Genomic DNA, 25,616 nt, shown 5'->3' with positions numbered 1-25,616 from the left:
TTCCCTTGCCCATAAGGAGATCGCCTGGATTATCAAAATACTATAAGTTCTGAACAGTACTGGACTAGTCTAGGATTTGTGCACTAAGCATGAGAAGCAGCATAGCGTAGTGGATAGAGCACAGGCATGGGAGTCAGAAGGTCACGGGTTCTAATCCTGCTCTGCCACTTGTCTGCTGTGTGACCTTGGGCAAGTCACTTCATTTCTCTGTGCCTCAGTCACTTCCTTTGTAAAATGAAAATGGAGACTGTGAGCTCCACTTGGGCCAGGAACTGTGTCTAGCCTGATTTGCTTGTATCCACCCCAGCGCTCAGTACAGTGTCTGGCACATAGTAAGTGCTTAACAAATACCACTTGCATTAAGGGCTAATTTCCTTAAGAAGCTCAGTGAACTCTCAGAACTGTACTTGCCCTTGGGTCTAACTAGCTACATCAGCATTACATCCACTAAACTCACCCCAGGGGATGTCCCAGACACAAATTCATCTCATTGTGGGCAGGAAATGAATCTGCCAAATCAATCAATCAATCAATCGTATTTATTGAGCGCTTACTGTGTGTAGAGCACTGTACTAAGCGCTTGGGAAGTACAAGTTGGCAACATATAGAGACAGTCCCTACCCAACAGTGGGCTCACAGTCTAAAAGAGTGGGCTCACAGTCTAATCTGTTGGGTTTTTTTTAAATGGTCTGTTATGCACTTTCTATGTGTCAGACACAGTATTAAGCGCTGAGGTAGGGGAGCACAGTGTACAGTTGCATAGAGTTTTGGGTTTTTCTTTTATGTTCTGAATGGTATTTTTTTTAAGTGCTTACTATGTGCCAGGCACTGTACTAAGCGCTGGGGTACGGGAAGCACAGTTGCATAGTTTTGGGTTTTTTTTGTTTTGTTTTCTGAATAGTATTTTTTAAATGCTTATTCTGTGCCAGGCACTGAACTAAGTGCTGGGGTATGGGGACCACGGATGCATAGTTTTGTTTTTGTCTTTTTGTTTTCAGAAGGGTATTTTGTAAGTGATTTCTATGAACCTGGCCCTGTGCTAAGCATTGGAGTAGATACAAGCTAACCAGGTTGGACACAGTCCACGTCTCACATGGGGCTCACAGTCTTAATCCCCAATTTACAGATGAGGGAACTGAGGGACACAGAAGTTAAGTGACTTGCCTACGATCACTCTGCAGACAAGTGGAGGAGCCGGGATTAGAACTCAGATCCTTCTGACTTCCAGGCCCTTTGGGAAATCTTCCTGAGGCCTGTATCTCTACAGCGCTACACCAACCAAAACTGAACAACCAAAATAAATGGGCATTCTGCTAGGAATTGAGTAGTGGTGAGACATTTGTTGTAAAGAATATCTTTTCTAATGGGGAAAAATGTTTTTTATTATTATTTTATTCATTCATTCAATCAATCATGATTATTGAGCTCTTACTGTGTGCAAAGTACTGTACGAAGACTTGGGAGAGTACAATAGATAAATAAACATATTCTCTGCCCACAAAGAGCTTTAAGGTGCCAAATGGAACAACCACAGCACTGAGGGCCAGGAAAATCCAGGCTCCATCACTCTTCTGCAGTGTGATCTTGGATATGTCACTTAACATTCATTCAATTATTCAATTCTATTTACTGAGCGCTTACTGTGTGCAGAGCACTGTACTCAGCACTTGGAAAATACAATTCAGCAATGGAGAGAGACAATCTCTGCCAGCACTGGGCTTACAGTCTAGAAGGGGGAAGACAGACAACAAAACAAGTAAAGAGGTAACAAAATAAATAAATACAATTATAGATATATACACATCAAAACAAGTAAACATGCATCAGTATAAATAAATAACTTCCCTGGGCCTCAGTTTCTTCGTCTGCCAAATGGGACTTGAAGCCCTGTTCTCCCTCCCCCTTAGACTGTCAGCCCCATGTGGGACAAGGACCACATCAGATTGGATTGTCTCCAGCACAGTGCGTAGCGTATTGTAAGCCCTTAACAAATGTTATTACACTAATATTACCCTATTATTATTACTTCCTTTCATGTATGTGCTAGGACTCTTGGATTGACTAAAGAGCCTTAGTGGTTTACTTTGCTTCAGATGGTCCTGAGCACATGGCTTAGTGGATTGAACACAGGCCTGAGAGTCAGAAGGACCTGGGTTCTAATTCCGGCTCTGCCACACATCTCCTGTGTGACCTTGGACAAGTTGCTTCACTGCTCTGTGCCTCAGTTACCTCAGCTGTAAAATGGGGATTAAGAATGGGGGCCCCATGTGGGAGGGGGACTGTGTCAAACCCAATTACCTTGTATCTACCCCTGTGCTTAGTACAGTGCCTGGCACCTAGAAAGCACTTAACAAATACCACAGTTACTAGGTAGGTTCTTAAAAAAAGGCCCTTAAAGGTTGAGATCATGTCTTTTATTTGTGGTGGTTGTGCAAGTAGAAGTACAAAACAGTGCCATTCTTTTCCTAGCATGTGCCCTATGGCTATCATGGGACATGCTGAATGCTTTCCTTTGTACTGAAGTTCCTGGGGATAACAAGGTTGACACAGTGCTCACTCTGATTTGCCATCCTGGTTCCATCTCGGTCTCTCCACTCCCATGGGCCATAAAATTTTGGAATTTTCTGTATTCCTTCTATTGACAGCAGTGAGTAGTCGATCCGATGTTGAAATGAATGTTCTCAGCATTTCACTTGCTCGTTACAGGGACAGAGGCAAGTGAATATAGAGTTGAGCCAATTACCTGGACATCCTGAGTGGGGGAAAAAATGTATTGGCCTAAATTATCCAGATCAATGGCTATTCAGCCTGCACTTATTGGATGATTAATTAGGAGTCCCTTCGCAGGACTTATAAAGTCGAGGTGCTAAGCTTTCTACAAAAGGGGGTAGATACAACAAATCTCTAATCAGTTGTCTTACAATCAAGGGTTGATTGCAGTCTATTAAAAACAGTGTCCTGGTATTTTCCATCCTCACTGAAGGCAGAACAAGAGAAATGAACCATATCCTGGTAATATGTTTTCTGTTCAGGCTTCTCTGAGAATAGGGCACAGACTAACACAGGTCATTTCTGAAGGTCCTTTGGAGTCCTTAGTCTCCATAAAGACAGTCTAAAAGAAAGGAAGAGATTTCTCACAAAATGATAATAGCAATAATAATAATAATGATGATGGCATTTGTTAAGCATTTACTATCTGTCAAGCACTATTCTATCAGCTGGGGTAGAAACAAGCTAATCAGGTTGGACATAGTCCCTGTCCCACATGGGGCTCACAGTCTTAATCCCCACTTTACAGATGAGGTAACAGAGGCAAAGATAAATTAATAATAATAACAATAATAATAATAATAATAATAATAATAATAATAATGGCATTCGTTGATCATAATAATTGTGGCATTTGTTAAGCGCTTACTATGTGGCAGTTACTGTAGAGTGACTTGCCCAAGGCCATACAGCAGACAAGCGGTGGAGCCGGGATTAGAACCCAGGACCCAGGCTCAGGCTCAGGTCACTAGTCCAATCTGCCTGTTATTTTTCTCCCTCAAAGATGTGGGGTCTTATTTAGCATTTTTAGCAAGATTTCTTCTTTTGGTGCCAAAAAAATATACTCAACAACAGGATTTTCCTTTGTTGTGGCTGATCTTTTTTTTTTTAATTGGGTTGATGATAATTTAGGACAACATTGTATTTACTTGGTGAAAATGATAATTAGAAAAATAATTAACTGCCAGAATGCTTGTCATTTTTTAATTACTTAATAAATGTCAGAAAAATCGATCTCACTATATTCTATAGTACAACGCTTGGCAAGAACATCACACATATGACTGTATTTTCCAAATCAGCTGCCTAATTTTAATGACTAACAGCAAATACAGCTGTAGCGGAAAAACGTTCAGGGAGAGATTTGAGTTTTTGGAAAGCCAACTATCTTCTCAAAGTTTTTTTCCTCTTTTTACCTTTTGATTTTCAGAGACTTAAGATGGCTTGGAATATTGAAACTAAAATCTCGTTTGTAGATTGAGTCTTTGATGCTCCACTCTTGGAAAATACTTTCGTTCATCTTGAAATACAGTGAGCCATATGGAGTTTATATTTCCATCCTTCTGGGCTCAAATCATCACGGCAGTTGCCTCTAAAAATGGCTGCCATGGCAGTAGGCCCGACATCTGACCTTGCTATATTTTAAATCGATTCAGATGGGCTTTCAAAAAATGATAATAATACGAATAATAATTTATGGCATTGTTAAGTGCTTACTCGGTACTAAGCACTCAGCAAGATACAAGATCCCCTTTCAGGGTTGCACCTGGAGAGTTTCCAGTATTGTACCAGTCTCGACTACGGGAGAGAGAGTCAAGCGGAGGCATACCCATTCCATTCTTAGCTTGGGCAGTGGCTAACGAGTGGAAGGCAATCTATTACAAGTCAAAACTCACCTGTGCTGGGCAGCAGCAGCACGGGAGAGAGTTGAGGTTGCAGACTCAAGTTTACCGTCTGCATTACTGTCTCCATTTCCATATTTTGACCAAGAAAACTCCCACAACGACTGCAGGTGGAGGTGGGACGCTCTGGGAGAGATGTGTCCATCTCCTATGGGTCGGAGATGACTCAATTGCATGAGACAAGATACAATACAATCAGGATGGACACAAGTGCCTGGCTCATATAGGGCTCACGGTCTTAATCCCCACTCTCCAGCTGAGGTAACTGAGGCACAGAGAAGTTAAGTGACTTGCCCAAGTTCACACGGTAGAAAAGTGGCAAGTCCAGGATTAGATCTGGTATTTTCTAAGTACTTACTGTGTGCCAAGCACTGAACTAAGCATAGGGGTAGATACAAGATAATCAGGTCTCACGTGGGGCTGACAGTCTAAGTAGGAAAGAGAATAAGTATTGAATCCCCATTTTGCATATAAGGGAACAGAGGCAGAGGGATGTGAAGTGACTTGCTCAAGGTCACAAAGCAGGGAATTGGCAGAACTGGGATTAGAACCCGGGTCCTCTGACTCCCAAGCCTATGCTCTTTCCACTAGGCCATGCTGCATCCTACACTGCTGTCTTTTCTGAGAGCAAAACACCACCATCATCATCAATCGTATTTATTGAGCACTTACTATGTGTAGAGCACTATACTAGGCGCTTAACACAAACACTCAATCGTTTCTGCGGCACTGCCAGGGGAGATTCATTCATTCAATCATATTTATTGAGTGCTTACTGTGTGCAGAGCACTGTATCAAGCCCTTGGGAGAGTACAATGTAACAATGAACAGACACATTTGCTTGCCCACACAAATTTACAGGCTAGAGGGGGAGACAGACAATTAATATAAACAAAATTACTGATAGGTACATAAGTGCTGCGGGGCTTGGAGGGGGGATGAATAACGGGAGCAAGTCAGGGCAATGCAGAAGGGAGTGGGAGACTTCCCAAGCACTTAGTACAGTGCTCTGCACACAGTAAGCACTCAATAAATACAATTGAATGAATGAAGAAGAGGAAAGGGGAGACTTAGGAAAGGGTGATCAAATGGTGCAATCAATATGGCGGTATTTCCCAGCAAGAGGTGTGAGCATTTCCCCTCTGCCATGAAGGTTCAGGAGAGGATTAGGGTTATAGGGAGGGGGTCCTGCTTTAGCAGGCTGGATTTGGCTCACAGGGCTCAATATCTCCCCTCCGCTTCTCCACTCCCCTCCTACCTGGTCCTCCCAGAACAATCAATCAATCAATTGTATTATTGAGCGCTTACTGTGTGCAGAGCACTGTACTAAGCACTTGGGAAGTACAAGTTGGCGACATATACAGTCCCTACCCAACAGCGGGCTCACAGACTAGAAGGGGGAGACAGAGAACAAAACCAAACATATTAACAAAATAAAATAAGTAGAATAGATATGTACAAGTAAAATAAATAAATAGAGTAAAAAATCTGTACAAACATATATACATATATACAGGTGCTGTGGGGAAGGGAAGGAGGTAAGACAGGGGATGGAGGGGGGGTGAGGGGGAGAGGAAGGAGGGGGCTCAGTCTGGGAAGGCCTCCTGGAGGAGGTGAGCTCTCAGTAGGGCCTTGAAGGGAGGAAGAGAGCTAGCTTGGCGGGTGGGCAGAGGGAGGGCATTCCAGGCCCGGGGTCGACAGCGGGACAGGCGAGAACGAGGCACCGTGAGGAGATTAGTGGCAGGGGAGCGGAGGGTGCCCGGGAGGGAGATACACGTGAGGAGAAGAGACTGGGGAGACTAGTGAGACCTCCAACAGAAGAGATGGTGAGTTCAATTGTTGACCCTGCCTGGCAGGTGACAGTGGGGCAAGAACAGCAAGAAGCCGTGTGATCTAGTGGTTAAAACACAAGCCTGGAAGTCAGAGGACCTGCGTTCTAATCCTGGCTCTGCCACCTGCCTGCTGTGTGACCTTGGGGAAGTCACTTCACTTCTCTGTGCCTCAGTTACTTCATCTGTAAAATGGGGATTAAGATTGTGAGCCCCCTGTGGGACCTGGTCTGTATCCAACCCCATTGGAGAAGCAGCGTGGTTCAGTGGAACGAGCACGGGCTTTGGAGTCAGAGGTCGGGGTTCAAATCCTGGCTCCACCAATTAGCTGTATGACTTTGGGCAAGTCACTTAACTTCTCTGGGCTTCAGCTACCTCATCTATAAAATGGGGATTAAGACTGTGAGCCCCCCGTGGGACAACCTGATCACCTTGTAACCTCCCCAGAGCTTAGAACAGTGCTTTGCACATAGTAAATGCTTAATAAATGCCATCATTATTATTATTATTGGCTTATATCTACCCCAGCACATAGTACAGTGCATTAGTACAGGCACAACATTACTCTGACATCTGTTTTGATGCCGACTGATTTTGTTCAGCCTGTTAAAGTCTTCCTTGGTCCAAGTGTAATGTCTCTGGCCTTGTCCATAAATACGATCTATCCTGATAATTGAGTAACCCCACAAAAACCCTTCTATTTGAATTTTGGCTCTTTCAACTGAATGGGATTTTCTGACACATTAAAGGAATTCAGGCTGAAGTTTATTTCTGGTGTCAATTATCTGGAAAATGGGTAGAGCCTGGCTTTGATCCCAGTAAGTCAACAAACCTCTGGGAGTCACACCATTTAACTTTTCTTTTTGTTTTTCAGTCCTTTGCTCCTATTGTCCCAGCTTTTGCAAATGCTTTAAAGAAATCAGATTAATATGCAAACAACTGCATGTTTGGAAAGAAAATTGTCCCAATAATTATTACTTCTTTATTACTTCTGGAATAAGAATTCAACTGACAAAGAGATGCAATGGAGAGATAAGTGGGGGAAAAGCATTTAAATGCTTTTTTTGTGAGACCATCAGTCATTGTCTTTGAAACGGCTAATTCCAGCATGTATTTGAGGGTTTGTAAATCGATTTCCTCTAAGTTGGCAGCATGACTAATCATTATTTTTTATGCCATCCATGTCTGAATTAAGCTATTGAAGGAAAAAAAAATAGAGATTTAAAGTCCTGAGGATTTTTTGCTTCTACCTAGCAGATTTTAGAACGATAAGCCCCCAGCCCTGTGCTTGGGAGTACTTAATACTTAGAAATAGCTGAGCCTAATAACTGCCACTTTCAGTTTTACTGTGGTGGTTTGATCACCGGGATGGGATGTATATTCAATTTCTGCCTTTCTCAGGAATCGAAGAGTAATCTATTCATTAGCATTCTTCAACTGTTTCCCTGGTCTACAGATGGCACATGGTTTATTCATAGATTTAATATGATGAACTGAAGCTTCCTCTTAAAACAAACCTGGCCCTATCTTTACCCAGCCCAGCAGCCTAGCTGATGGGAAGCACACAGAGAGCCTGGGTTCAGCAAGGAATGATGGATTCATTGCAAAAATGAAATTTCTTTCAGCTTGCGTTCCTAGAATCTGAAGAAGAGTCCCCCTTTTAGACTGTGAGCCCACTGTTGGGTAGGGACTGTCTCTGTATGTTGCCAACTTGTACTTCCCAAGCGCTTAGTACAGTGCTCTGCACACAGTAAGCGCTCAATAAATACGATTGATGATGAAGAGTAAACTTCTTGCTTATAAAAAAGATGTCCTCTGACCCCTGGAGCAGCTCTGGAAAGATCAGGGGGAGACGTTTCCACTCTGCTTCCTGTTTGGTGAAGCAATCCAAAATCATTTGTTTGATATGAAAACATCCTTCTGCCCCCCCACTTCTTAATGCTAATTTGGACTGGAAAAAACGCACAAATGAGCTCTTTATTACTCTATTTATTATTACTCTATTTATTTTACTTGTACATATTTATTCTATTTATTTTATTTTGTTAATATGTTTTGTTTTGTTGTCTGTCTCCCCCTTCTAGACTGTGAGCCTCCTGTTGGGTAGGGAACATCTCTATATGTTGCCAACTTGTACTTCCAAGCACTTAGTACAGTGCTCTGTACTCAGTAAGCGCTCAATAAATACAATTGAATGAATGAATACCTGGAGCGATATATGCCTTCTCAGGGATGCAGACTAAATAACTGCAGGTGTTTGTGGCAAGGAATCAATCAATGGTATTTACTGAGCACTTACTGTGTGTGGAGCACTATACTAAGCGTTGGAATAGATATGCCCTCCCTCCTCATATCTGATGGAGGGTTGCTCCCCCGGCCATCAAAGCCTTACTGAAGGCCCATCTCCTCCATGAGACCTTCCTTGACTATGCCCTCTTTTCCCCTTCTCTCACTCCCTTCTGCATCACCCTGACTTGCTCCCTTTATTCATCCCCCCTCCCAGCCCCACAGCACTTATGTTCATATTTGTCATGTATACTAATGTCTGTCTCCCCCTCTAGACTATAAGCTCATCGTGGGCAAGGAATGTGTCTGCTTATTGTTATATTGTACTCTCCCAAGTTCTCAGTGTAGTGCTTAAACACTACACTGGTATTAAACACAGTAAGCGCTCAATAAATACGATGGGATGAAATACGATTGAATGAATAGAAGCTAATCAGGTTGGACACAGTCCACATCCCACATGGGGCTCACAGTCTTAATCCCCATTTTACAGGTGAGGGAACTGAAGTCTAGGGAAGTGAAATGACTTGCCCAAGGTCACACAGCAGAAAAGCGGCAGAGTTGAGATTAGAACCCAGGTCCTTCGGACTCCCAGGCCCTTGCTCTTTCCACTAGGCTACATTGCGATTATCGACATATGATATGGTAAATCCGAAGTCACCCTGAGCTTGGGTGATGTCTAACACCACCCTGAATGCTAATTAGCTGGTGAGGTGCTAATGACCAGTGGGCTTTTCTGCTAGAATCCTAGGGGTAATAATAATGATATTAATATTAATAATGGCATTTATTAAGCACTTACTATGTGCAAAGCACTGTTCTAAGCACTGGAGAGGTTACAAGGAGATCAGGCTGTCCCACGGGGGGCTCACAGTCTTAATCCCCATTTTACAGATGAGGGAATTGAGGCCCAGAGAAGTTCAGTGACTTGCCCTAAGTCACACAGCTGACAATTGGCAGAGCAGGGATTTGAACCCATGACCCCTGACTCCAAAGGCCGTGCTCTTTCCACTGAGCCACACTGCTTCTCTCTGGTACCTAATGCAATTGAAGATGGGTGTCCTCTCCCTACTCCAATGAGGCTGAAACCACAGTCTCCCCCTTCCTTCTACTCCCCAAGGTCATTCCCATGGAAAGACCCCTCCCTGCAGGAGTATTTTTGCAGCCAGGATGCTGAGGACGAGAGGGTGGAAGACCGGATTTATCCTTCCTACCCAATCATTTCTGCCACCTAAACCCTGGGCTCTACAAGTGTTCTTAGTCTTTGGTGAGACTACTCACAGTCAAACAATGGCATTTATTGAGTGCTTACTGCATGCAGAGCACTGTACTAAGCACTTGGGAAAGTCCAATACAAAAGATTTGGTAGAAATGTAACCTGCCCACAAGGAGTTTACAGCCTAGAGGGACTTTATCCTGAGTTGGTTAAGGAGAGGTAGAACAGCCTGAAGGCTACAGGTCAAAAGGGATCTGGAAGATTCTAGAAGAGGGACCCAGAATGGGAGAGAAAGAAGGTCTGGCCGGGGGAGGGGGTTCTGAGATGACTTCTAGGATCCGGGAGGAGAGAAAGAGAGGCAGTGGTAATCTTGGAGGAAAGAAAGGAGACTGGGATGTTAGGGGTCTAGAAGCAGCGTGGTCTAATGGAAATTAGCATGGGCTCAGGAGTCAGAGGACCTAGGTTCTAATGCCGGTCAGCCACTTACCTGCTGTGTGATCTTGAGTAAGTCACTTAACTTTTATGTGCCTCAGTTCCCTCACCGGCAAAATGGGGATTCAATCCCTGTTCTCCTTCCTACCTAGACTGTGACCCCCATGTGGGTCCTGATTATCTTATATCTTCCCCAGTACTTAGCACATAGCAACTGCTTAACCAAAACCACAATTATGATTATTATGATTATTATTAATTGAGAATTAGCCCTGTATCCACTCCGCGAACATGTAAAAAATCCAAGGAATGAAGGATTCAGAATTGTGCCAGACCCTACCCTGGGATCAGATCTGCGGGGCCCGGGAAGGTGTGTTCTATGTCAGATCCCTCCTTTCTCTGTCCTGTGTGCCTTGAACATCCACAGGGGGCTGGTGAAAGGCCTCTTGAGGAACCGTGGCAAATTCTCAGCATCTTTCTGTTCCCTAGACAGCTCCTCCCTCACTACCTTATTGCCAACTCTGTGGTCTCTTGGAAAATTGAGCAGGTGTCCCCCAACCTTTCTACAGAGCCCTACTGAGAGCTCACTTCCTCCAGGAGGCCCTCCCAGACTGAGCCCCCTCCTTCCTCTCCCCATCCCCCCGCCTTACCTCCTTCCCCTTCCCACAGGACCTGTATATATGTTTGCACATATTTATTACTCTACTTATTTTATTTGTACATATTTATTCAATGTATTTTATTTGGTTTATATGATTAGTTTTGTTGTCTGTCTCCCCCTTCTAGACTGTGAGCTGGCTGTTGGGTACGGACCGTCTCTAGATGTTGCCAACTTGGACTTCCCAAGCACTTAATACAGTGCTCTGCACACAGTAAGTGCTCAATAAATACGATTGAATGAATGAATGAATAATGAATTTGCATGCACTGATGAAGGAAGGATTGTGGAGAGGGGAGAGGGGTTGATGTTCTGGGCAGCCTCCTTCCACTGCCTCATCTCTTCCTCCCTGTGCTTGGATCTGTCTCTGCAGCCCATCCAGCTGCCAATGAATTCAACTGCCAAAAGGAGGCTTGATTTAGATCCTCATTAAGTATTAGATTCAAAATTGACTGTAGATGGGGGCAGGCTCATACTGTCCACCTTCCAGACACATAGCACGGGAGAAGCAGAGCAGCCTAAGGGGAAAAGCCCGGGCCTAGGAGTCGGAGGACCTGGGTTCTAACCCCGGCTCCGCCACTTGTGTGCTGTGTGACCTTGGGCAAGTCACTTCACTTCTCTGTGCCTCAGTTACCTCATCTGCAAAATGGGGACTAAGATGATGATGATGGTATTTGTTAAGCAATTACTATGTGACAAGCACTGTTATAATAATAATAATAATAATAATGGTATTTGTTAAGTGCTTATTATGTGCAAAGCACTGTTCTAAGAATTGGGGAGGTTACAAGGTGATCAGGTTGTCCCACGGGGGGCTCACAGTTTTAATCCCCATTTTACAGATGAGGTAACTGAGGCACAGAGAAGTTAAGTGATTTGCCCAAAGTCACACAGCTGATAGTTGGCGGAGCCAGGATTTGAACCCATGACCTCTGACTCCAAAGCCCGTGCTCTTTCCACTGAGCCACGCTGCTTCTCTGAGCACTGGGGTAGATACAAGGTAATCAGGTTGTCCCACGTGGGGCTCACAATCTTAATCTCCATTTTACAGATGAGGTAACTAAGGCACAGAAAAATGAAGTGACTTGCCCAAGGTCACACAGCTGACTCGTGGCAGGCCTGGGATTAGAACCCATGACCTCTGACTCCCAAGCCCAAGTTCTTTCCACTATGCCACGCTGCTTCTGATTAAGACTGGAGTCCCATGTGGGACATGGACTGGGCCCAACCAGATTAGCTTGTATTTACTTCAGTGCTTAGTACAGTGCTTGGCATATAGTAAGTGCTTAACAAATACCATAAAAAAGGTTTCATATGTGTCCCTCCCACCCTCCCCTGCCCCCAGAACTGTTTCTCTTCCAGGCAGTCGGAGCCAGGGCCATCAGTGATTCTTGCCTCAATCATATTTACTGAACACTCACTATGTGCAGAGCACTGCACTAAGTGCTTGGGAGAGTACAATACAACAGAATTAGCAGATATGTTCCTTGCCCACAATGAGTTTACTGCCTAAAGAGGGAGACAGGCATTAATATGAATAAATAAGATGGTAAGATAGTAATAATTTGGTATTTGTTAAGCGCTTACTATGTGCCAAGCACTGTTCTAAACCTTGGGATAGATACAAGGTGATCAGGTTGTCCCATGTGGGGCTCCCAGTCTTAATCCCCATTTTACAGATGAGGGAACTGAGGCCCAGAGAAGTGAAGTGACTCACCTAAAGGCAAACAGCAGTCAAGTGGAGGAGCCAGAATTTGAACCCATGACCTCTGGGTTCAAAGCCTGGGCTCTTGCCACTGAGACATGCTGCTTTATCTAAGATAGTGCCTAAGAGGTTGTCTGTATATTGGGTGGCTGCACAATGGTTCTTTGGTTTCCAGTGCCTTGATCTCCCGGAATCCCTCCTGTTTTCTGTGATTTGAAAAACCTCAGGAGTCCAAAGGAGCTCACATGGTTCATGTTTGACTGATGATTTCACACCGCGGCTCTGCCTGGAGGAACAGACCTAAAGTTAGCTCTCCCGGAGCTTGAGGAGGGGGAGACTCTAGCCCCCAGGACTTCCTGCATCAGATTTCCTTTTCCATCAGGAGACCATTCCTAGCCCCCCTCAATCTGCTTATTGTTTATCTACCCCAGCACTTAGTACATGGCTTGGCACATCTTAGGTGCTTAAATGCCAAAAGGATTATCATTATTATTACCGTCCTGAACTACCATCTTCAATGACTGTCTCTCTGATGACTCCTTCCCATCTACCTTCTTACATTCTCCCCTCATTACCTAAGTCTCCTCTAGCTCCCAGTGTGCTCCCACTGAAGCAGTGTGGCCTAGTGGATTGAGCATGGGCCTGGGATTCAGAAGGACTTGGATTCTAATCCTGGCTCTGCCACTTTCCCGCTGTGTGATCTTGGGCAAGGCACCGCACTTCTCTGGGCCTCAGTTATCTCATCTGTAAAACGGGGATTCAGACTGTAAGCCCTATGTGGGACAGCGGCTGTGTCCAACCTGATTAGCTTGTAGCTTCCCAAGTGCTTAGTATCATGCCTGGCACATATTAAATGTTTAACAAATACCGTTAAAAAAACCCCAAAACTCTCCAGCTAGCATCCCTAGTCTTGGTTCCCATTCCTTGAAAGAATTAATAGCATCTACCACCTCCACTTCTTTTCTTCCACTGCCTTTTTCCACACTCTAACATCTTCAAAGTCCCCCTTTGACCTCCTCCTTGCCAGGACCAATGGGCTCTACTCTATCATTAACCTCCTTGAACTCTCGATCAGATGCTTTAGAGATGCTCAAACCATCAGTGATGTTTACTGAGCACTTACAGTACACAGAGCACTGTACTAAGGCCCCTGGAAAGTATACAGGGTTGATAGATGTGATCCCTGTCTGCATGGAAATTACAGCCTACAGTGCGAGATGGACATTCAGGAAGATGATAATAATAATAATAATGGTGTTTGTTAAGTGCTTACTATGTGCAAAGCACTGTTCTAAGCGCTGTGGAGGTTACAAGGTGATCAGGTTGTCCCACAGGGAGCTCACAGTTTTCATCCCCATTTAACAGATGAGGTAACTGAGGCACAGAGAAGTTAAGTGACTTGCCCAAAGTCACACAGCTGACAGTTGGTGGAGCCAGGATTTGAACCCATGACCTCTGACTCCAAAGCCCGTGCTCTTTCCACTGAGCCATGCTGCTTCTCAGATAGGAGCAATAAGAGACTATGAAGATATTTGCAGGACTATTGTGGGGATGGAGTTAAGTATCAAAATGCTTACTACTACTGCTGCTACTACTACTATTATACTATACTCCGCCACTTGTCTGCTGTGTGGCCGTGGGCAAGTCACTTCACTTTGCCTCAGTTACCTTAACCGAAAAATGGGGATTAAGACTGTGAGCCCCATGTGGGACAGAGACTACATAATAATAATAATGGCATTTATTAAGCGCTTACTATGTGCAAAGCACTGTTCTAAGCGCTGGGGAGGTTACAAGTTGATCAGGTTGTCCCATGGGGGGCTTACAGTCTTAATCCCCATTTTATAGATGAGGTAACAGGCACAGAGAAGTTAAGTGAGTTGCCTAGAGTCGCACAGCTGACAATTGGCAGAGCTGGGATTTAAGATGAGGCAAAAACTATAAAACAAGAAAACAGAGATAGAAAAGACAAACCATGTTACTCGATTTGCTTGTATACACCCCAGTGCTTAGTACAGTGCCTGGCACATAGTAAGTGCTTAACAAATGCCACAACTATTACTATTATATTACTGTTACTACTATTACTAGACATATACTAGTGTTCTTTCAAAAGATGGCTATTGACTTGGTATTCATTCATTCAATCATATTTATTGAAAGCTTACTGTGGGCAAAACACTATACTTAGCATTTGAGACAGAGTACAATGTAACAATAAACAGACACATTCCCTGCCCACAACAAGCTGTCCATGGCATTTAAACCATTTGGGTTTTTCTAACTCATGGTCGTTTGTGACCGTGGATCCACAAGCATTTCAACAATTTAAGGGAGCGTTATATGCTCCTTTTTTCAACTTTTTTAATTTAAAAACTCTGACAGAAAGAAAGCTATTAAGCTTTCATTACAAACCATCCCAAGACAGCATAGCAACTTTTTCCTTATCAATTAGTAAAGGAAGAAAATTTGGGAGAAGTGCATTGTTCCCCTGGAACTCCCAGGAAGAAACATAAACTGTAGATTTTCAAGTGAAATGATAAAGTCACGCTAAGCAATGAAACAGACACTTTTTCCCATTACAAGAAAAGGAATTGGATTGTGAAACCTAATCAAATAATTCTAAATTATTTTAATTGAACCAAAAACTGCAATTAGGGTGTTCCAATTAAGATGCCATTTATTGAAAACATTTTCATGTTTATTATTTCTCTATGACATACTGCAATTCAGAGTGTGTGACCAAGAAAATGATATATAAATTGATCTGGAAGAAATCATGTTAATCAGATGTGAAGAGGTATTCAGACTATAAACTACTGAGTTCCAATTCAGCCAGTGGGCAACAAGAAATACTGTAGCATTTGCAAACTTAATGCTGAAAACAACAGATTGTACATATCTGTAATTTATTTGTATTGATGTCTGTCTCGACCCCTCTAAACTGTAAGCTCATTGTGGACAAGAAATGTGTCTGTTTATTGTACTCTGCCAAGCACTTAGTGCAGTCCTCTGCCCACAGTAAGCACTCAGTAAGTATGACTGAATGAATGAAATTGCTCTTTTTTTTTTACGGGATTTTATTTCCAGGAACATGTAAGTCCAATAAAATAAAAAAGCATGCTCCTTGCCCTCGAGAAACTTGCAGGTTAAAGGAGAAAGACATATAGTTTACACACAAAGAGGAAACAGAAGGAAATATAAAATTAGTAAATACCAAAGGAATGGAAAAAATGAATAATACTTACAATATGTACATCAATAAATGCAGGACTAACCATCTATTATACATTCCACTTTTTTGGATGGCAAAATTAAGGCCCAGAGATGATTCCAGGCCTGACTGCCATCCCAAGCTCTTTCTACTTGGTCCTGCCACCTCTCTAATTTTTTAAATAATAATAATGACAATGATAATAATATTTGTTCAGCGCTTACTATGTGGCAAGCACTGTTCTAAGCGCTGGGGGGGATACAAGGTAATCTGGTTGTCTCACGTGGGGCTCACAGTCTTAATTCCCATTTTACAGATGAGGTAGCTAAGGCACAGAGAAGTGAAGTGACTTGCCCAAAGTCACACAGCTGACAAGTGCTGGAACCAAGATTAGAACCCATGACTTCTGACTCTCCAGCCTGGGCTCCTTCCCATTATGGACCATTCACTCATGAATATATTTAAACCCCCTTAGAATCTGTTGATATTTTCTGCCCGCATTCCTGTGGGAATGAATTTCCGAGACGCAACCCCGGCTGTGTGTGAAAAAGCGTTTCCTTTTGTTTCCTTCACACGGTGTATCTTCCACAGTCAATGTTGGCTCTCCCGTCTTGGTGACGTGGGATTTTCTAAGCAGCAATCTGGGCTTCCCCAGCCCACCCCCTTCTCCATACACTGATTAAGTTCGGCTAAACTTTGATCAATGAGTCCCCTGGTTATTAAATCCTAAAGTACCATTAAAGCTGCTAATTCTGGTAGCAGTACTTCAGTGCAGATGGCAAATGTACAGTCAAATTGTTTATGCTAGGAAAGACCAGGCTCTCATACAATCTAAAATAGTTTGGAAAGCCTATACATTTCTCTGCCAACCTTTCCCTTGTTGAAATATTTGAGATTTTTTGGCTCTTATTGATAAGTATTAATAATAAATATTTGTTAAGCGCTTACTAGGGGCTAAATTCTGTATAAAGCACAGGGGTAGATATCAGTTAACTAGGTTGGGTACAGTCCCGAGGCCACATGGAGCTCACAGTCTAAAGTACTGAATCCTCATTTTACAGGTGAGGAAACTGAGGCACAGAGGAGTTCAGTGACTCTCCTAAATTATTCCACAGCAGGTAAATTCTAATCCTGGTGCTGTCACTGTCTGCTGTGGGACCTTGGATGAGTCACTTAATTTCTCTGTAAAATGATCTTAATACAGTATTCTGTACATAGTAAGTGCTCCATAAATGCCATTGATTGATTAACAAATACCATAAAAAAAAGTGTGACAGGACCAGGATTAGGATCCATTAGGCCACAAGGTTTCTCATTTGGACTTCAGTTCTAGTTGACTAACTTGGCTTAATGTTGTGTCAACACCAAACAGCGTCATTACATGATGATGTGGCGTTGTTCCTGTTTCTCTGGGGCAAGAAAGGCAGGTTGGACTGAAACACTGATGAATAGATTGGACATATTTTGAAGTGGCAGCAGAGAAAACTGCACAGAGGTACTGAACCTTGTAAACTGCTCAATCCAGAGAGCATTTTTCAAAGACTTCTGCAGTGCTGTCTCACTGCAATGTCATCTAATGATTCTTTGCGGAATATAGCCGAGGTCTTGGGCTTTCGGCAAATCCAAGGCTGTGAAATTGGTTGCAGTATCTATAGTTTAGCTTTAGTCATTGCAGTTGTTTCCTCCCTCTCCTTTTCTTCCACAGCCCCTAATGAATTAATCGATCAACTTATATTTTCTGCGTGCTGAGCACGGAGAGAACATGCTTGGGAGAGCACAAAGGAATTAGCAGATATGTTTGCTGTCCTCATAGAGGCCTGCTGGTAAATCTACTTCAGAAGTGGTTTCAGATGGAATACTGGGCAATGCTGCTGTCTTCAAGTCTAGCTCAAAGAGGAGGCAGATACAGTAGCTTAGCTATAAAAATAACCAGGGCTTGCTACTTGTGAAGTGAAATGAGGTAGGTGCCAGGCTGAGGGGGTCGGAATAGGGATGGGCATTCCCTAGGGACTGCTCAATCTGATTTGCTTATATAATAATAATGGCATTAAGCACTTACTATGTGCAAAGCACTAATCGCTGATAATAATAATGATGGCATTTGTTAAGCGCTTACTATGTGCAAATCACTGTTCTAAGCGCTGGAATAGTAATGATGGCATTTACAAAGCACTTACTATGTGCAAAGTACTGTTCTAAGCGCTGGGGAGGTTACAAGATGATCAGGTTGTCCCACGGGGGCTCACAGTCTTAATCCCCACTTTACAGATGACGTAACTGGGGCACAGAGAAGTTAAGTGACTTGCCCAAAGTCACACAGCTGACAGTTGGTGGAGCCGGGATTTGAACCCCTGACCTCTAAATCCAAAGCCCGTGCTCTTTCCACTGAGCCACGCTTATATCCACCCCAGTGTCTGGCACATAGTAAGCACTGAACAAATACCACAATTATTATTATTATTATTACTACTGCTGCCCCTCTAGACTGTAAGTTCATTGTAGGTAGGGAATGTGTTGGTTTATACTGTTCTATAGGCTTGTACTTCCCAAGCACTTAGTACAGTGCTTTGCACACAGTAAGTGCTCAATAAATACAGCTGACTGACTGCCAGGACCACTGACTATGAATGGGCCCAAGGTGGCACCGGGTTAATGATAGTAATAATAGTAATGGTCTTTGTTAATCGCTTTTTATGTGCCAGACACTATACTAAGCACTGGGGTGGATACAAGCAAAGTCCCTGTCCCACATGTGGCTCACAGTCTCAATCCTCATTTTACAGATGAGGTAACTTAAGTACCTCCTCATGAATCAACGCCTTATTGTAGCAGGAGAGTTTGCATACACTGATGAAGCTTAGAGCTATGCCATATAGGGCTACCCATAATGGAAAGGCGTAAGCCGAAGTGTCATACAAAGCCAATTCACCTGCGCTGGAAAGCAGTGGCATGGGAAAGAGTCAGAGGCAGATGATCAACTGATTAAAATATTGATCAAAGATAACGGCAGAGATGCAGAGACTCAAGTTTATACTGAGCGAAAGAAGGTAATGGTAAACCACTTCCACACCTTTACCAAGAAAACTCTATGGATACAAATACCAGAACGACTCTATGACAGAAGATGGGACATTCTAAAGAGGGAGTGTACATAGAGTCGCTGTGGGTTGGAAATGACTTGATGGCATTTGAAGAAGAACTGAGGCCCAGAGAAGGAAAGTGACTTGTCCAAGTTAACGCAGCAGACAAGCGGTGGGGCTGGGATTAGAACCCATGACCTCTGATTCCTGGGCCCAGGCTCTATCCACTTGGCCATTCTACTTCTCAACCAAGGGAGGAGAGGCAAGGTGAAGCATAGTAATATCAGACGTAGCATGGTGTGATGATATCATCAGTCATGTTGGGGTGACAGCAGTCAGCCCTGACCCCCAGGCATACCTCATTTCAAATCCTACATACTTTCTAAAGTTTGTCTAAAACAAAGAGAAATTGGGTTGCTGTGTTCCTTCCCACCGAGGGATGAACTTGTGTCCTCTACAGTCCAAGCCCTGAAGAGTTGCCAAACATAACATACAGCCAACATTTACATTCAGTTCATCCTTGTACCCCAATAAATGACTGCATGGCACTAGAGTTTTCCAGTTGCAACCTACCTTACTGGATGTAGGTTCCAAGCAGGAGGACAAGGACTGTGTTTTATATGGTACCTAGCCTTGGAGGATGGGATTTAGGCTCCTGAATCGGTATTATCTGAGTCTGTCCTTGGCCTAGACGGTCCACGTTTTTTGGGTACATGTTAAGTGCATACTATGTGCTAGGTGTTTTACTAAGCGCTGGGGTAGATTAAAAGTAAATCAGGTTGGACATGGTCTAAGTCCAACTTGGGGATCACAGCTATAATCCCCATTTTACAGATGAGGCCCAGAGAAGTGAAGCGACTTGCCCATGGTCAAAGAGCAGACAAGTGGTGGAGCCAGAACCCAGGTCCTTCTGAATCCCAGGCCAGTGCTCTCTCCACTAGGCCATGCTGCTTCTCCATTCAGAACTGGGGATGTTTCCATAGCCTCTCACACCACTGTCATCATCACTGGTATTTATTGATCACTTATTGGGTGAAGAGCTTCATACTAAGCGCTTGAGAGAGTAGAATACAACAGAGTTGGCAGATTGGCAGACACGTTCCCTGCCCACAACGAGCATACAGTATAGTGGGGGAGACAGACATTAATATAAGTAAATCATTTACAATATATAATATAATATAATACATAATTTAAAGAAATGTACATATGTGCTGTGGGGTCGTACTACCACACACACGCCTCTTCTTCTCACCCCCTCATCCTGCAGAGAGACCCTAGCATTCTAAACTATAAAAATAAGTCTCCATTTCCTATCTTAGACACCATGCCCTGCATTTCTGAGGATTGTTCTCCTTCCTGGATCAGACCAGGCAGGTCAGTCAGAGAAACCTTGGCACTGGAGCACACTGGTCGGAAAAATACTGCAAGTCAAAGGAAGAGGAAATGGTTGCCTTCAAAAGATTCCAAAGAGTCATGAGGTCAATGGTATTTGAAGAGAAAAGCGAGAATTAAACCAGCATTTCTTCAATCAAGCTCTCCGCTGAACAAACTTCCCTTAGCTAAGTGGTGAGAAGACATTCACCCCGGAAAGTAATGACTATTTCTATTTAGAAAAGGTTAAAAACCTGCCTTTCACACCTCTTGTTATTATTTAGTATGGGTTGAAAAGTCAGGACACTTGGGTTTTTAAATCTCAGTTTCCTCATCTGCAAAAGCAAGGACAGTCCTGTGAATGCCAGCAAAACCTTTAAAGGCAAACACCAAGTGGTTCAGAAGACATGGCTACAGACACATTGAAAGTGTTTACCAGAAGCATCTCAACTAAAACCCATTTAAGATGAAGCCCAGCTATTCAAAAGCACCCCTGAGGATAATACTCCATTTCCAAAATGAATTATGTTAGGTCAAAGGACAGCTAAAAAAAGGTCATCAGCTTCCAGCAATCAGCTTCCTCCACTGCTTTTTCACCTACAAAACTCACAACAACACAGAGGTAATTTTCTGCAATCACATACAGCTTCCTGGTTGATCAGAAGGGACGGCCAAGGGGTTTTGCTGAGCTTATATCCTTATAAAATCAAACCTGCATGTAGCTGACTCATCATACCCAAATTCCTATCAACCTTTCATTCATTCAATTGTATTTATTGTGCGTTTACTGTGAGCAAAGCACTGTATTAAGTGCTTGGGAGGGTATAGTATAACAATAAACATACATATTTCTTGCCCACAATAACCACAGCAGTGTGGCCTAGTGGAAAGAGCACTGGCCTGGGTTTTAACTCTGGCTCTGCCATTTGTCTGTTGTGTGAACTTGACCAAGTCACTTATCTTCTCTATGCTTCAGTTTCCTCATCTGCAAAATGGGAATTAAGACTGTGAGCCCTATGTGTCCAACCAATTACCTTGGATCCACCCCAGTGCTTAGTACAGTGACTGGCACATAGTAAGTGTGGCCTTCCTAGACTGAGCCCCTTCCTTCCTCTCCCCCCCCGTCCCCCTCTCCATCCCCCCATCTTGCCTCCTTCCCTTCCCCACAGCACCTGTATATATGTATATATGTTTGTACATATTTATTACTCTATTTATTTTACTTGTACATATCTATTCTATTTATTTTGTTTTGTTGGTATGTTTGGTTTTGTTCCCTGTCTCCCCCTTTTAGACTGTGAGCCCACTGTTGGGTAGGGACTGTCTCTAAGTATGTTGCCAACTTGTACTTCCCAAGTGCTTAGTACAGTGCTCTGCACACAGTAAGCGCTCAATAAATATGATTGATTGATTAAGTGCTTAACAAATGGCCACAATTATCTCAATATTTGGAAGCTGCTGACTGCTTTTTAGCTGTCCTTTGACCTAACATAATTCATTTTGGAAATGGAGAATGATCTCTCAGGGGTGTTTTTGAATAGCTGGGCTTCATCTTAGAAACACCTCCTGCTGCCCAGGGCTTGACCATTTCATGAGAGAAAGGCATACCTGACATTACCTCAGTCACCTCCCTTCTTCGAGCTGATCCTGACAGTGAATCAGTCCCAGGAAATTCTAAAACTAGAGTATGTGTCCTAGTATTGACGGAGCAGCCTATCCTGCCCCAGGGCAGCTCACTTCAATTTCTCAGACTTCCTCATCCAGACTTGAGCAAGCTCAGTTCATAACCCATAGCCTCTGGGGGCTTGGGATATGGAGGGTCTAGAAAAATACCACCCCACACCCCATTCTGATGAGTCCTCGAGAGAAAGGGAAGGAGAACATCTACCTCACCATCATCATCGTCCATATTTAGTGATCAGTTATTATGGGAGCAGAGCGATGGACTAAGTGCTTGGAAGCACTGTGTTAAAAATGGAACACACAGACCCTTCCCTCCATGAGCTTACAACCTAAAAGATGAACACACACATCGACACAGACTGTGCTAATTATAACCAGAGCGGTTAAGCAGTTACTATGTGCCAAGTGTTCTGCTGAGCACTTGGGAAAACACAAGATGATCAGGTTAGATACCGTCCCTCTCCCACAGGGGGGACTCTAAGAGGGAGGGAGAACAGGTATTTAACAGATCCCCATCCCTATTTAACAGAGGAGGACACTGAGCCCATCCTCCTGTCTCTCTCCACGTCAATCCATACTTCATGCTGCTGCCCGGATTATCTTTGTCCAGAAACGCTCGGGGCATATTACTCCCCTCCTCAATAATCTCCAGTGGCTACCAATCAATCTGCGCATCAGGCAGAAACTCCTCACCCTGGGCTTCAAGGCTGTCCATCACCTCGCCCCCTCCTTCTCTCCTTCTACAGCCCAGCCCGCACCCTTCACTCCTCCGCTGCTAATCTCCTCACCGTACCTCGTTCTCGCCTGTCCCGCCATCGACCCCCGGCCCACGTCATCCCCCGGGCCTGGAATGCCCTCCCTCTGCCCATCCGCCAAGCTAGCTCTCTTCCTCCCTTCAAGGCCCTACTGAGAGCTCACCTCCTCCAGGAGGCCTTCCCAGACTGAGCCCCTTCCTTCCTCTCCCCCTCGCCCCCCTCTCCATGCCCCCATCTTACCTCCTTCCCTTCCCCACAGCACTTGTATATATGTATATATGTTTGCACATATTTATTACCGTATTTATTTATTTATTTATTTTACTTGTCCATATCTATTTTATTTATTTCATTTTGTTAGTATGTTTGGTTTTGTTCTCTGTCTCCCCCTTTTAGACTGTGAGCCCACTGTTGGGTAGGGACTGTCTCTGTATGTTGCCAATTTGTACTTCCCAAGTGCTTAGTACAGTGCTCTGCACACAGTAAGCGCTCAATAAATACGATTGATGATGATGATGACTTGCCCGAGGTCACACAGCAGGGAAGTGGGAGAGCAGGAATTTGAATCCAGATCCCTTGACTTCCTAGCCCATGATCTTTTTGCTAGACCAACCTGTGTTGGGCATATTTGACAGAGAAGAAACGTGGCCTAGTGGATTGAACTTGGGCCTGGGAGTTGGGAGGACCTGGGTTCTAATCCTAGCTCCATCACTTGTCTGCTGTGTGACCTTGGACAATTCACTTCTCAGTGCCTCAGTTACCTCCTCTGTAAAGTGGGAATTAAGACTGTGAGCCCCACAAAGGGCAGGGACTCTTTCCAACTAGATTTGCTTCTATCTAGCCCAGTGCTTAGTGTGGTACCTGCCATTATTATTATTTGACAGCGTGAGACTCATTCACATGAGCCCTCAAAGAAGAAAGGAAAAGAGAGAAGCATGCTCCTTCAAGCTCTTGAGTTTACTTTCCTGCTTGTCCCCACCAGGGACTGGGCAACTACAACTACTAGTAATAACTGTGGTATTTGTTAAGTGCTTACTATGTGCTAAGCATTATATGAAGCACTGGTGAGATAATAAGGTCCTGCATGGGGCTCATAGTCTTTGTAAGGAGGGAGAACAGGTACTGAAACCCCATTTTGCAGATGAGGTAACTGAGGCAAGGAGAAGTTAAGTGACTTGCTCAAGCTCACACAGCAGGTAAATGTCAGAGCCAGGAATAAAACCCAGGTCACTCTGACTCCCAAGCCCAGGTTCTATCCTCTAAATTATACTGCTTCTTGGCCCCAGGCACGTTTTCAATATTTTTTTTCAGTACTTTCCAGTGCTACAGCATCACTCTGGTATGTGATTTTGGTCGTCACTTCTCTGTGCCTCAGTTTTCTCTTCTGCAAAATGGACATAAAATACCTGCTCTCCCTCCCACTTGACTGTGAGCTCCATGTTGGGCAGGGACTGTATCTGGCCTAATTAACTTGTATCTACTCCAGCACTTAGAACTTAATGAGATTATTAGCCCCAAATGGAGCAAATTAATGTCTCAGTTCTAACACTAAAAGCTTCTATGGAAAAGATTATGTTGTCACAAATAGGGGATTATGCTGCTGTTATGTTGAGATTAAGCACCGGGATCAAGTAAATCTGAGAAGCAAATGTTGCATTTTCACTCAAATCACCTCAAGCAATATACAAGGAGAAAAACTTAGAAAATGAATGCTACCTATCCCTTGATTATTAATATACAAGAGCTGTTTATTAATTTTATGACAAGACTAATCTTATGATAAAACCAACAGGTTTGTATAGTTTTCAAATATAATTAGAATTTTAGTGATTTTATTTGGGAGCTTTTTTTTCCCCTAGGTCGATACAGATGTCCTTAGAGCAAATACTTAAATATCAAGGACTGGTTCAGTGGAAAGAGCACGGGCTTTGGAGTCAGAGGGCAGTGGCTCAAATCCCGGCTCTGCCAATTGTCAGCTGTGTGACTTTGGGAAAGTCACGTAACTTCTCTGGGCCTCAGTTACCTCATCTGTAAAATGGGGGTTAAGACTATGAGCCCCCCATGGGGCAACCTGATCACCTTGTACCTCCCCAGCACTTAGAACAGTGCTTTGCACATAGTAAGTGCTTAATAAATGCCATTTTTATTATTATAATTAGTATAACATCAAGGCAAAGCCTTCAAGGTCCTAGAATTAAAACCATATAATAAATGACCATTTATCTTGGAAGGTGAGGCATTCAACTTCCAAATAAAGTCACAAAGTCCCTCAGGATTATGACTTTTTTTTTTTTACAGCCACTAACATTCAACTATTATTCTGTTTAACAACAAATCAGTGGTATTTATTGAGCACTTAATATGTGCAGATCACTAAACTAAGGCACATGGGAGAGTACAATACAACTGAATTAGCAGTCACTTTCTCTGCCCTGAACAAGTTTACAGTCTAGAGGATTGAATGCCTAACCACCTTCCCACTCCAGTCCCAGACTCCTTCTTGATCCCCATAACCCTTTATGGGATTAAAGAATCTGAGCTGATACAGGGTTTGTGCTTTACAGCTTGACTATTCCTGTGAAACTTAGAAAATTCATGAGATAGTTACAATTGTACAACCCTCTCAAATTCTTACAGTGTTGCAAATGTTGCTTGTTCTCTACATAGAAAGATGACTTCTGGGCACCATATTAATTGAACAACTGTCTATTTGGTATCAATACACTAATAAGTACTGATTGAACTGAGTTCCAAGTGCTTACTATGTGCCAAGCACTGTACTAAGAGCTGGGGTAGACACGAGATAACCAGGTCCCACATGGAACTCACAGTCTAACTACAATGGAGAACAGGTATTGAATCCTCATTTTATAGCTGAGAGCACGGAGGCACAGAGAAGTTAAGTGAGACTGTGAACCCACTGTTGGGTAGGG

The 25,616-nt window shown here is 43.5% G+C and overlaps 1 protein-coding gene across 2 annotated transcripts in view; it reads right to left on the bottom strand.

The window, feature by feature from the left end:
* Window positions 1-25,616, bottom strand: part of LOC119922897 (myosin VIIA and Rab interacting protein) — a 229,545-nt gene that overhangs the window by 146,029 nt on the left and 57,900 nt on the right. The gene's annotated exons all lie outside the window — the stretch shown is intronic.

The sequence above is a fragment of the Tachyglossus aculeatus genome, chromosome 2 (genome assembly GCF_015852505.1).
Source record: "Tachyglossus aculeatus isolate mTacAcu1 chromosome 2, mTacAcu1.pri, whole genome shotgun sequence".
In the NCBI taxonomy this organism is placed as follows: domain Eukaryota; kingdom Metazoa; phylum Chordata; class Mammalia; order Monotremata; family Tachyglossidae; genus Tachyglossus; species Tachyglossus aculeatus.
The sequence above is the reverse complement of the archived record's forward strand: the minus strand, read 5'-3'. Positions and strand labels throughout refer to the sequence as shown.